The sequence below is a fragment of the Macrobrachium nipponense genome, chromosome 36 (assembly GCF_015104395.2).
Source record: "Macrobrachium nipponense isolate FS-2020 chromosome 36, ASM1510439v2, whole genome shotgun sequence".
NCBI lineage: Eukaryota > Metazoa > Arthropoda > Malacostraca > Decapoda > Palaemonidae > Macrobrachium > Macrobrachium nipponense.
In genome coordinates, this window is record NC_087220.1 from 39,547,022 (window position 1) to 39,560,322 (window position 13,301).

Below are 13,301 nucleotides of genomic sequence, written 5' to 3' on the forward strand. Positions count from 1 at the left end.
CCATTCCAGTACCTCTGTGAACCATACTTGTGCGGGCCAGAACGGGGCTACCAGCGTCATCCTTGCTGCCTCCGATTCTGCCAATTTCTTTAGTCTCTCCCAGTATCTTGAATGGAGGAAAAGCATACATGTCTAGACCCTTCCAATCTAGTAGAAACGCGTCTATCGACACTGCCCTCGGGTCCGATATCGGAGAGCAGTAGTTGGCTATCCTCGCATTCTTGGCTGTGGCGAAGAGGTCTATATGAGGCTTGCCCCAAAGCTTCCACAGGTCCTGGCAAACATCTTCGTGAAGAGTCCACTCTGCAGGCAGGACTTGATCTTTCCTGCTTAGGAGGTCTGCTCTGACGTTCTTTTCTCCCTGTACGAACCTGGTAAGGAGACAAATCTTCCTTTGCTCTGCCCAAAGCAGAAGTTCTTTTGCTGTCTCGTACAGGGAGAAAGAGTGAGTCCCCCCCTGCTTCCTGATGTAAGCCAGGGCCGTGGTGTTGTCCGAGTTGATCTGTACTGTTGAAGCTAGGACGTGGGGCTCGAAAGCTTTCAAAGCTAGCCAAACCGCCATCAGCTCCTTCTTGTTGATGTGCCAGGTCACCTGTTCCTTGTTCCAGGTGCCTGACACTTCTCTTTGAGCCGAGCGTCGCTCCCCAACCTGTTTCCGAGGCGTCGGAATACAACACTTGGTTGGGGTTCGGGAAATGAAGGGACATCCCTTCTGCAAACCTGAGAGGGTTGGCCCACCAAGAGAGGTCCTTCTTGATTTCCCTTGAGATCTCGAAGGAGAACTCTAGGTTTTGCGAACGACACCTCCAGTTTCGATGTAGAAAGAACTGGAGAGGTCTGAGGTGCAACCTTCCTAGAGAAAGGAATTGCTCCAACGAGGAGAGTGTCCCCAACAAACTCATCCACTCCCTCGCTGTGCATACTTCTTTCTCTAGGAAGGCTTTGACTTTCTCTGACCCTCGGGCTATCCGTTCTGGAGACGGAAAAGCCCGAAAATCCAGAGAAGCCATCCGAATCCCCAGATAGATACGATCTTGACTGGGGATCAACTGAGACTTTTGAAAGTTCACCAAAAGTCCCAGAGAACTTGCCATGAAAAGGGTCTTTTGTAGGTCCTCCAAACATCTTTCCTGCGACTTGGCTCTGATCAGCCAGTCGTCCAAGTAAAGGGACACTCTGACTCCCTCCAAATGTAGCCATCTTGCTACATTTTTCATTAGGCCTGTAAAGACCTGAGGGGCTGTTGAAAGGCCGAAGCACAAAGCCCTGAACTGGAATATCCTTCCTCCCATCATGAACCTGAGGTATTTCCTTGACGAAGGATGGATAGGCACATGGAAGTAAGCGTCCTGAAGATCTAGGGACACCATCCAGTCCCCTGGCCGAAGGGCCGCCAACACTGAGGATGTCGTCTCCATGGCGAACTTCCTCTTTTCTACAAAGAAATTCAGGGCGCTTACATCCAGAACCGGTCTCCATCCTCCTGAGGCTTTTGGAACTAGAAAAAGGCGGTTGTAAAAGCCCGCTGAGCAAGGGTCGCTCACTAGCTCTATAGCCTCTTTCTCGAACATTTGTTCCACTGCTTGTGTTAAAGCAAGGCTCATGATGGGATCCCTGTACCTGGCCACCAACTCCCTCGGAGTCGTTGTCAACGGTGGTCTTTCCGTAAAAGGAATCAGATATCCTTTCCTTATAATCGAGAGGGACCAGTTGTCCGCTTCCTCTCTTTGCCCAGGCTTCCGAGAATCTTAGAAGTCTGGCACCTACTGGTGTTTGGAGGACTACTTCCCTACTTCTTAGCTCTGACAGAGCGTGAGAAGGATCTACCTCTCTTGAAAGGTCTATTACCTCTCGAGGTAGAGGCTCTAGAAGGGGGGCCCCCTCGAAAGGGCTCCTGTCTAGCTGGAGTCTCCTTCTTCGTCTTCGTCTGGAAGGAGGTCCTAGGCTTCCGTGCCGACTGCGCGAGCATGTCCTGAGTCGCCTTCGCAGAGATAGATCCTGAGATGTCCTGGATTATCTTCTTCGGAAATAGCAGAGGCGAGAGCTGCGAATACAGGAGAGAGGCTCTTTGGGCATGCGAAACAGACTTAGTCAGAAAAGAGCAGAAGACTGATCTCTTCTTAAGGATCCCTGCTCCAAATAGGGAGGCTATTTCGCTCGATCCATCTCTAACTGCTTTGTCAATGCACGTTAGAACACTGTTGAGATCTTCTGGCGAATAGCATCCGGGTTCTGAGTCTTCTTAGCCAAGACCCCCAAAGACCAGTCAAGGAAGTTGAAGACTTCCAAGACTCTAAACATTCCCTTCAGCAGGTGGTCAAGCTCGTTCATAGCCCAGGTAGTCTTAGCAGACAAAAGAGCCGAGCGTCGTGCTGCATCTACCAGAGAAGAGAAGTCCGCATCCGCCGATGAAGGAAGACCCAGACCTAGGGGTTCTCCAGACTCGTACCAAAATCCAAGTCTGCCCGTAAGCTTGGAAGGAGGGAAAGAAAACACAGTCTTCCCTTTCTCTTCCTTAGAAAGCAGCCAATCACCAAAACCTCTCAAAGCCTTCTTCATTGAGATGGTTGGCTTCATCCTCACACAAGAGGAAACTTTCGTCTTCTTCGAAGTCGAGAATAAAGAGAGAGGAGACGGAGGAGCGACGGGAGTAAGGGAGTCTCCAAACTCTTGAAGAAGGAGATCTGTAAGGATCTTATAGGACGAAACTGACGAGTCCTTCACCAAATCCTCTTCTGAAGGTTCAACTTCATCCACTGAAGAACCCTCCGCTTCTTTACGAGGGCAGTTAGCCTTCTCTAAAGAAATGCGCCTGTCCAGAGAGTGTCTAGTAGCAGACTGGCGCCTATCAGGGGAAGCCAAAGTTTCTGGAGAGCTCCTCTCGAATGAGTCCTTCCTACTCTGATGAGTGCGTGCTCTTTGCTCCTTAATCCTACTCCTAGAATTCCGGGCTTCCAAAGGGGAGCGCCTGCTAGGAGAGGAGAGCCCCCCTACTATGCTCAAGGCGCTTCTCAGGATCCATGCGCCTGTTCAAAGGAGAGCGGCTGCCAGGCGAGCTGCGCCTACCATGAGGCGAACGCCTACTAGGCTCTTGGAGCCTACTTACAGGAGAGCGAAGCCCTGGAGAAGGTCGCCTACTAGGAGACCGGCGTCTACCATGCTCCACAAACTTTCGCTCCCGGACTTGTGTGTCTCTTCAAAAGGTAGTCTCCCAGAAGAGACATATCTTTCAGGCTCTACACGCCTGTCCTGAACCGAGCGGCTAAAAGGAGAGCCGCGCCTATCAGGAGAAAGCGCCTATCCTCCGCACCACGCTTGGGAGCGGGAGAGCGTCTACTTGAGGAGTAGCGCCTACTAGGCTCAAGGCGCCTAACAAAAGGCGAGATCCTGTCTCTTGACGAATCCATCAAAGAGTAGGCTCTCTTATCCGGAGAATGAAGGATCTTCGGAAATGCGCGAGAAGACGAGGCTGTACGCCTGTCTTTAGACGAACGCCTACTAGGCGCTAGATCCCTTCCTACTGGAGAGATGTAGTCACCAGGAGAAAGCTTCTTGGGCGATTGACGCCTGGAAGACGACAAGCGCCTGCCGAGGGAAGAGCGCCTCCTTCCATCCGCTGATAAAGGAGAGAGAACCGACTCTGACTGAGACGGTAACACAGGCGAAGGAATCCTAGACTTCTTGACAGGGAGAGAGACGTCTTTCTGACGCGTTCCTCCTGCCAAGGAGCCCGCCAGCGCCGAAATCTGCGCTTGCAGTCCAGCAAGAATTCGAGCTGGAGATCTTGCAAAATCCTCCACCGGAGAAGAGGCTCGAAGCCTACTATGAGGCGAGAACTCCTGCTCCCTCCTGGGTTTCTTGATCTCTACTTCCGGCTCTTTTGGAAAAACTTCCGGGCTGGAAGGAAAGGAGCCAGGCGCCTTCCAGGCTCTCTTCAGCGGTCGCGAAGAATCCGAGGCGCTCCATCCTCTTCTAGGCGAAGGTGAGGAAGACGAAGAGAAGCATTGGCGCAATACCTCCTTCTTCGCGCGAACAAGGGCAGCCTGGGTACGAGCATCAGGATCTACCGAGGGGACGCCTGATCGGTGGGAGTTCTCCTAACCTTCCTGCGGCTTTTGACTTTCTCCTCCACTGGGACTGGGAGTCTGGAAGAGGTCTAGGCCTGGAAGCATTAAGGAGCCGATCAGACGCACCCTCCACTGCACTGGGGTCACTGCACAATTCACCTTCACTACTCTTACCTTGCAACGAACGAATCTTCTTTTCCATGCTAAGGATCGTGGCTCTCATGGTTGCCACTTCCGTAGTCGTATCCTTAGGTTCGATGCAGGGCGCAGGAGCTGAAACCGGAGAAGGTTCTAATGCTACAACAGGATTTTCTAATTCTAACCTCGCTAATACGAGACTTACTAGAACTCCTAGACGAAGCCTTTCTCACCCTGTCTTTCTCTAACTTCCTCAAGTAGGAAGAAAGAGCCTTCCATTCACCCTCATCCAACTTCTCACACTCATTACACGGGTTAACAAAAGAACATTCTTTCCCTCTACATTTAAAGCAAACTGTGTGAGGATCTACCGTAGCTTTCGGTAGTCTCACCTTGCATTCATCCATAGAGCACACTCTAAACATAGAAGATTTCTTAACCTCTAACTCAGACATCTCGAAATCAAAGAAAAATCCAAATCAATATCCAAAAACAATCCACAAATGCGTATGCCAAGCCAACAAGATCAGGTACTTCACCGAAAGTCAGTCCAAATAAATCCACGGCAACGAGAAATGAAGCTGTCAGGAGGTAACAACCACAGGTGTAGTCGTCACCGGCGACAGAAAAATTCTGGCTGGAAAGGGAGATTGGTTCTTACAGCCGCCACCCAGCGGCGGGTAAGGTAGATCACCTGACCTACCTGTCGCGTGTGCCGCGAGTTTTGAATTCTGTCGTGACGTCAGAGACGTAAAGCTAAGTATATATCTGACAGGAAAGTTCATGTACAAAATTGCATGTTTTTCAATGTAACAGAGTACCCAAATGGCATAAATGAAGGCCTAATGACACTCAGACTGAATCTTGAGAGAAATAAACATGCCACAGAGATCAGTGCTTACGCTCCAACCCTTCTCACAGCTATCCCAAATGAAGACAAAGTTATCCTTTTAGATGACTTTAACGCCAGAGTAGGAAGAGACAGTGACATCTGGAGAGGTACCATTGGAAAGAGGGTGGTGACAAAATTAATGCAAATGGAACACTCCTACTCTCAAAGTGTGTAGAAAATGATCTGGTAATGACTAATACTTTTTTTTAGGTAGAAAAATAAACTTAAAACCACCTGGCAACATCCATTGGCATTCCTTAGATTACATTATAGTAAGATCTCGTGATTGAAAGGATGTATTACTTACAAGATCAGTGACAGGATCCGAAGACTACTGGACTGACCACCATCTGGTTTACTCTTGTATTAGGATGAAGATCTTGACTAAAAAGAGAAATACACACGCACTAAAGCGATTGAAGTTTAACGTTGATTCACTTAAGAACAACTCAAATAAACTTGAACTTCAGCGGTGTCTCACTAATAAACTAGAACAGGAATATCCACCCAATATTGTTGATCACAGGAGTAAATTTAAGAATTCCATAATCGCCGCGTGTAAAGAAATACGAACATCAAGATTGGTTTGATCAGAATGATGCAGCTATCAAAGATCTTATTCAAGAGACCAGAAAATATCCATTTGAACATCTGAATGACCCATAGTCTGTAATAAAGAAGAAAATACACCGCGCAGCAAAAGCTCAGATACAAAATGCCACAAGGGAAATGAAAAACAAGTGGTTGACAGACAAAGCAAATGAGCTCATCATTCTTTGACAGAAATGACATGAGAAGCCTTTTCAGTGGAATGAAAGCTAAATTTGGGCCAAGTTCCCAAGGGCTAGCACCCTTACGTAGTCAACACTGTACTCGACTCCTTAAAAATAATAATGAAATCCTGTCTCGTTGGGAAGAAAATTTTAAAGAACTACTTAATAGAGACCCTGTGATAGATGAGGATGTACTACAACAACTCCCTCGTCTCCCATTGGATATGACACTTGCAGTGGCACCAACTCTAGTAGAGGAAGTGGAGTTGGCTATCTTCTCTAAGAAGAACAACAAAGCTGTGGGACCTGACAACGTTCCTGCTAAAATATATAAATATGGAGGACCAACCTCACATCGTCAACTTCAGCAACTAATTGATAAAATCTGGATGCATGAGGAAATTCCAAATTACCTCATAGATGGAATTATCAGTGCAATGAATAAGAAAAAGGCGACCGATCAGTTTGTGGAAATTAGAGGAATTATCCTCCTGTCAGTAGCTGGGAAGATCCTAGCAAGAATTCTTACAACAAGACTAACACCTCTAGATGAGAAGATCCTGCCTGAGTCTCAGTGTGGTTTCAGACCTACTCGTGGTACAACTGACATGGTTCTCTCGGCGAGACAACAAAAACCCCTTTACATGAGATTCATTGACCTGACTAAAGCTTTTGACAGTGTCAAGCGTGAGCTACTCTGAGAGATACTATCTAGATATGGATGCCCACCAAAATTCATAAAGATCCTGAGGCTACTAGATGATAATATGTCGGTCACTGTAATGGCTAATGGTAGCTTTACTGAACCTTTCAAAGTTAAGTCAGGCGTAAAACAGGGTTGTGTCGCTGCTCCTACCTTATTTTCCATATTTATAACTATTGTTTTGCACCTCATTCAAGATGAATTGCCCTCAGGTATCTCGATCAATTACAAAACAGATGGAGGAATATTCAATCTCAACCGGCTAAAGGCAAGAACTAAAGTAAATGTTACTGCTATTGTTGAGCTTCAGTATGCAGACAACAACGCTGTCTGTGCTTAAATTGAAAAAGACCTGCAAATTTTATTGAATGCATTTGCAAATGTTTACTCTCGTCTTGGGCTTTCCATCAACTTGAGAAAAACCCAAGTATTATATCAACCACCCCCAACTGAAGCCGTAAGAGTTGCACTTACTATAGAAATTAATGGAGAAGCTCTAGAAACTGTAGACCGCTTCCCATACCTGGGCAGTCATCTATCTTCAAATGCCAATATAGATGACGAAGTTCAATATCGCCTAAGATGTGCTAACTCACCTTTTGGAAAACTATGCAAGAAAATTTTTTATGATCATAACTTGCATGTTAACACCAAAATAAAGGTATATCAGGCAATAGTCGTACCTACCCTTCTTTATGCTTCCGAAACCAGGAGAACTTATTGACGCCATGTTAAAGCCCTTGAGAAATTCCATCAGCGGTCCTTGCAAAACATCTTGAGAATAACTTGAGAAGACTGCCGCACTAATGTAAGTGTTCTTGAAGAGGCCAACTACCTCAGTATTGAGGCCATTATAATAAGGCAGTTGAGAAGGGCAAGGCATGTTGTCAGAATAGCAGACAGCCGCCTTCCTAAGCAGCTCTTTTACTCAGAGCTAAGTGACGGGACTCGAAATGTTGGCAAACCAAGGAAGAGATTCAAAGACAATTTAAAAGACAACTTACAACTATGTGACATTAACTATAAAACATGTGAGACCGTTGCAGTGGAGCGATCTGCTTGGAGAGTTAAAGTGAAAGATAGAATTAAAAATTATGAAGAGAACAGAAAGCAGCATCTGGAGAATCGTAGAGCTGCAAGACAAGCTCGTCAGGTCCATCCACTCCCACCTAACAACATGCACCAATTGTGACAGAGTATGTGGCTCGAGAATTGGTCTCATTAGCTGCATAAGAACCCATCAGTAACGACATCCCAGAACCTTCATACGCGAATCAAGTGATAGCCATGATGATATATATATATATTATATATATATATATATATATATATATATATATATATATGTGTTATATATATATATATATATATATATATATATATATATATATATATATATACATATATACATTAAGCTACAAATGTCTTTAATATCTAATTCGCTCTACCTCAGAATCAATATATTTTCATATATATTAACTGAAGGGGGAATTTTTAGTTGATAATAATTTTCGTCGGCTCCCCGGAGCGAACCTAGGAACCAAGAAATCAGGCCGTACAGTTAACATATATGAAAAAATAATTCTGAGGTAGAGTGAATTAGCTATTAAAGGACATTTGTAGCTTAATGTGTATATATGAAACACGGTGATGTGATCAGCGAATACCACAGGAAAATGATAGGTGGAAATCTGAGTGCTTTTCGTCTTTATTAAGACATTTTCAAGGAACGGAACCGCTTGGATTTCTGCCTATCATTTTCCTGTGGTATTCATTTAATGAAGTCACGTTCATCTACTGTGATTTTTTAAGCGCACACACAACACAAACACACACACATATATATATATCATATATATATATAATTAAATATATATATAATTATATATAATATATATATAATTTATATTATATAATAATTTATATATATATAATATATTTTAAAAGAATACAAAGGCGAACTCTGAAATGGGCAACTTTAAAGAGGACGACTTGACTTGATTCAGGTTTAGAAGTCGTTATCTTATAGTTGTCTCAGACTACACGGAAGGAAGCAAATGGTCTTTCACCAATATCCTGTTTTCTTCGTCTTTGCATAGCTTAGTTATTTGTCGAACAAATTAAACACTCACAATTGTCAATGGAATATTGCTGAGTATATAACGTATTCTCTCTCTCTCTCGTCTCTCTCTCTCTCTCTCTGTCTCTCTCTATCTCTCCTGTATTACACCACCTCTCCCAACTTCCAATCCCGCAACGAATGTCTCCAAATGGTGTCTAAGGGATTTTAGAAGATAACTTTGCATAATGTTTGCCTTTCTTTGGTTAATTAGATTTCTGTCTTCATAAGAACCATTTCAGTATTGTAATTCTGTTGCCCAAAGATTAAACCAAAACTGCTTTATGCTATAGGAGATTACACCGCCTAGACCTACAAGTTTCAACATTGCACTGTGGACTAAATTAGCGCATCTATGAACTGTTTCTCTTATTAATGGTTAGTCATTTTCCTCGTAAAGCCTTTAGCACCATCAGGGCTTTGAATACCAAAAACTTTCCTTCGCTCTGTCGATGTTTCTCGGTTGTTCTGCTGTCAACTTTAGGAAGTTAATCTGCCGAAGAATGAATTGTCAGTCAGACCGAAGGCTGCTCTCACTCGTTCACACATTTGTTTTAATTAATAAGGGATCGACGACGTAATTTCGAAACCAAGATGAAAAAGGAGGCCCATTTTGATCAGGAGCTGAGTAAAGAAAATCTGAAAGACATCAATTGTATTTTTTCTCTCGTCCAGTGAATCGCTGGAATGGGAGAAGCCACAAAAAAGAAATAAAAAAAAAAAAAAAAAAAAAAAAGAGTACTGTATATCTATCAATATTTAGCTGATATAACAACAGACTTCCCTTATTATTCTTAGCATTATTAAGATATATTTCTTAAATTTTCATTTAAAATATAAAAAATTATCACTATTTCACTGCAATTTTTCTGGCTAGGTGGACCTTCACGTGAAATTATTGTTGATATAACTATGGCCACCGAAAGAGAAGGTAGGCTCGATGATGGAGCGAAGCAGGGAAGGTAGTCCGATGGGTGTGCTTTAATCCGCAGCCCGGATGAACTTTCTTGAAGTTGTGAAAATCTCTTGACTTGCTAAGGTATAATTGGTAATCATTCATAGGAAATAATAAGAAATCACTTGAGATTGATAAATATAAGAATTAATTTAAGGAGGATAGATAAAAGAAATAACTTGAGGATGACAACATTATAATGCTAGAAAAAAATAGTACATTAAGATAAGTTATATTCATGTAAGTAAAAAAAAAGAAGCAGTGACTTTACAAAGCATAATCATAATCATGAATTAGTGCTATAACTATGGAATAAAATAGATATAATTTACTCTTTAAATTCCAGCATTATTTGAAACAATCTTATTGTTTCATAACTATCTCCAACTTTCTCTTTTTACTTAATTCTTTGCTTGCTAAGTAAAATCTATTTTCCTGACAACAGTATTTATTCAACAAAACGTTTGTAGAAGCCCATATCATAATTTTCTCTGTTTGTTCAGTGCTGTGTCCTGAGTTGCAAAATTCATTTGGAAATAGAGCCTCATCGTCAACAAAAATGTAATATATCAATGCTGAGGCAAAATTTCTCTGATCATTAGAAGTCCTGAATTTGGGTATTTGTGTTAATTTATTAAATATTATGTAACATTACACAACAATATTTGCTGCCGTCTCATGAGGATATAATAAAGTCTCTACTAATTCCCGAAAGATAGTTGTGATCTTCTGGAAAGGTCTCCTCGTCATGTGCTCCAGTGATCATTTCTTTACAAGAATTACATTTCCTTTTTTTATAAACAGATTAACAACAGTAACCTGCTAAACATGTAATTATTAGGAATACGCCCTCGCAATTTTCAATATCATTCGGTGTTACTTGCAAAGATATGTCACACAAAGTACATTTTACAGTATTAGTAGTTTCTAAATCATTCCAATTAATTTCGTCATTAATGGCTACATGTACTGATCTGTCATGGAATGGTAATTTTTTTTTAAGAACAGACATCATCCTCAGCTTCTCGTTACATTCAAACACTTGCCGTACATAAATAATATAGTGTCCACCTGCAAGCTGTCGACATTACCCAAACCTAGACTCGAGATTGTCAGTCCGAGATTTCCTGTCAACACATAGTCTATATGTCATTCAGACAGGCAGTAATTTGTTACCTCTATCATCGCAATGGTTGCATGTTTCAGTGCTGTGAACGTCTCTTTTGTTAATGTCCCACCGACCGAATTCTTTAGTTTCATCCCAAATTTCCAGCCAAGCATAAAAATCTTTCAGAAACTGAAACTTTGCGTCGTCGCCGTCATTATTATTCATGTGCGTGGCGGCATTTTCATGATTTAGTCTTTTTCCTTTAAATGGACTTTTTACATTCATGACTGTCCACCAAGTATAAAAAAAATCTTTATAGATTCAGAGTAACTTTTACCCACAGTTAGCAATGGCTGAATCACATATTCATTAAATATTTATAATACTAAATTAACATTTTGTTTTTCAAAGCTTGAGGGAGATAATGCCTTTAACGAGAGCTTAAATGAGTGTTTCAAAAGTGAACCATCCTCTACTTTTGAAGTTTCTTCAAAGTACTAAAAGGTGCGTAATAAAGTTCTGTTTGTACAGTATAATTTTCAATAGAGAAATTGAAAGTCCTTCATTATTTTTTTTTTATCAAAGTCCAGTACTGAATGTCTAAAAATTGTAGCTTCCCAACAAGTTCATCAGCAGAATTGAATAATCTATCATTGTTAGAGATTGTCCGTTGCAACACTGTATTGCAGGCTACATCGCTGATTGCTTCTTCCTTGCTCTCTTCGAATCTGGAGCTTTTCTTCGATGCTATGGCCCGGGCACACGAGGGATACTTGGGTAACTGTAATGGAATGGCACCCTCACGAAGTTGAGGCATTTTCAGTTTTATAGTAAAAGTTGTGCAAGATTTTTCTCATAATGAAATGTAAACTGCGAACCTGAAAACACATTTGCAGCACATTAAAACTATTGCCCATTACCGCATATTAAAGTGTCCAAATATCACAAATAAATACATCATAGTACTTAATGCAAATGTAGCTGTATAATAAGTTCACGATCCTCCTAAGCTCCACATACTGTTTATATGTACAAGCACAAAACTAAACCAATTTTCCACAAACGATATTACAAGTTCAATAGTACAGAGGTAAATGTAAAGCTTCTTCAAGGTGCGTCCACACGGTCGAACAATGTCCGACGGACAGACATTGTTACCATATCATAGGCGAAGCAGGATGACGTCATAAGCGTTGAAACTATGGAAGCATATCTGGCAACAAACAGTGGTACCAGATGAGGTTGTATACCACTGTTTTTGCTCTGCTCACAAGGTAGACAATTGTTAATTGGTAACAATGTTTGTCCGTCGGACATTGTTCGACCGTGTGGACGCACCTTTAAAGGCCAACTCTGCTATATTTGGTCGGGGTGTAGCTTTCTCGTTTTATGGCTCTCACCCATTTTACTGAGAGTTCTGCGTTCTTGGGGAAAGAAAACACATTGACTTTGCGCCCTGTAACATAATTCCCCTTGCAATTTGGGACAGCACAATGACAGGGTATCGTCACAAAAACACCCGCAAATCTAGATTAAGTATTAATATCCCTTTTGTTCCACAAATAACGCAAAAAAGTTAGTAATTCATTAGAAAAAAATCAGCAGTGTGATCCCTTCTGAATTTAGATGAATACTAAAGCAGATAGGTCACTGACTATAGGTCGGACTACCTTTCCTTGGAAAATGCCTGATGACGTTACGACCCCCATTGTCGCTTCCCTATGAGGTGGAACTGGGGCTCCCATTTTTAGGGAATTATCCCCAAGGGATTTATGAGGAGCTTGAGGAATAATTTGGGATTTCTAAAAATCTCTACCATCAGACATTATCAATAACTTTTTAACTCCCCAATAAAAGCTCGTGATTATTTTTTCATTTTGTTAATGATACTCTACTCTAGTGTTAAAGAATGGTCCAACTGCCAGTGGTGAGACGTTAACTGTCATGAATGCTTGCACGATTTGCATCACTGCCGGGCGGCAGCCCTCCAGACTCAACTTTGTAGCTAGCTCTCCTTCATGCGAAAGAAGGACTAAATATATAGCTGCCACTAAAAATGCACACCAACTGAACTTTGAGTGACTTTCCTGAAGGAATGAAAATAGTTCGAAATGTAAAGAGCAACGCGACTGATGCTGAAGGACGTCTGGATAATTAGGGCAGCGGTTAGGTTAATAAGTTCAGTTTTAAATTATTCATTCCGTTAATAAGTTCAATTTTAAGTTATTCATTCCGAAGTGGTTATTTTGTTTCTTCTTTTTCCCCTTTTGTGAGAAGCCCGACTTAAGCTATATCATACTGTAACGAACCGCAGTTGGTTCTGCAAGTTATGTAACACCCGGAAGACCGGGACCGGAATGACTGCCAGAAATTGAGACAAACAAAGGAGGAAGGAACTCGACAAAACCAGAAAAAGTACCTTTAACTAATTTTAAACTAATTCATTATACAAAGTAATTTCATAATGTACAAGTGGAGTCAGTCCAGGTGAGGGACACCTAAAATGACCAATTAAACATGACATATAAAGAATTACTCATTTAACA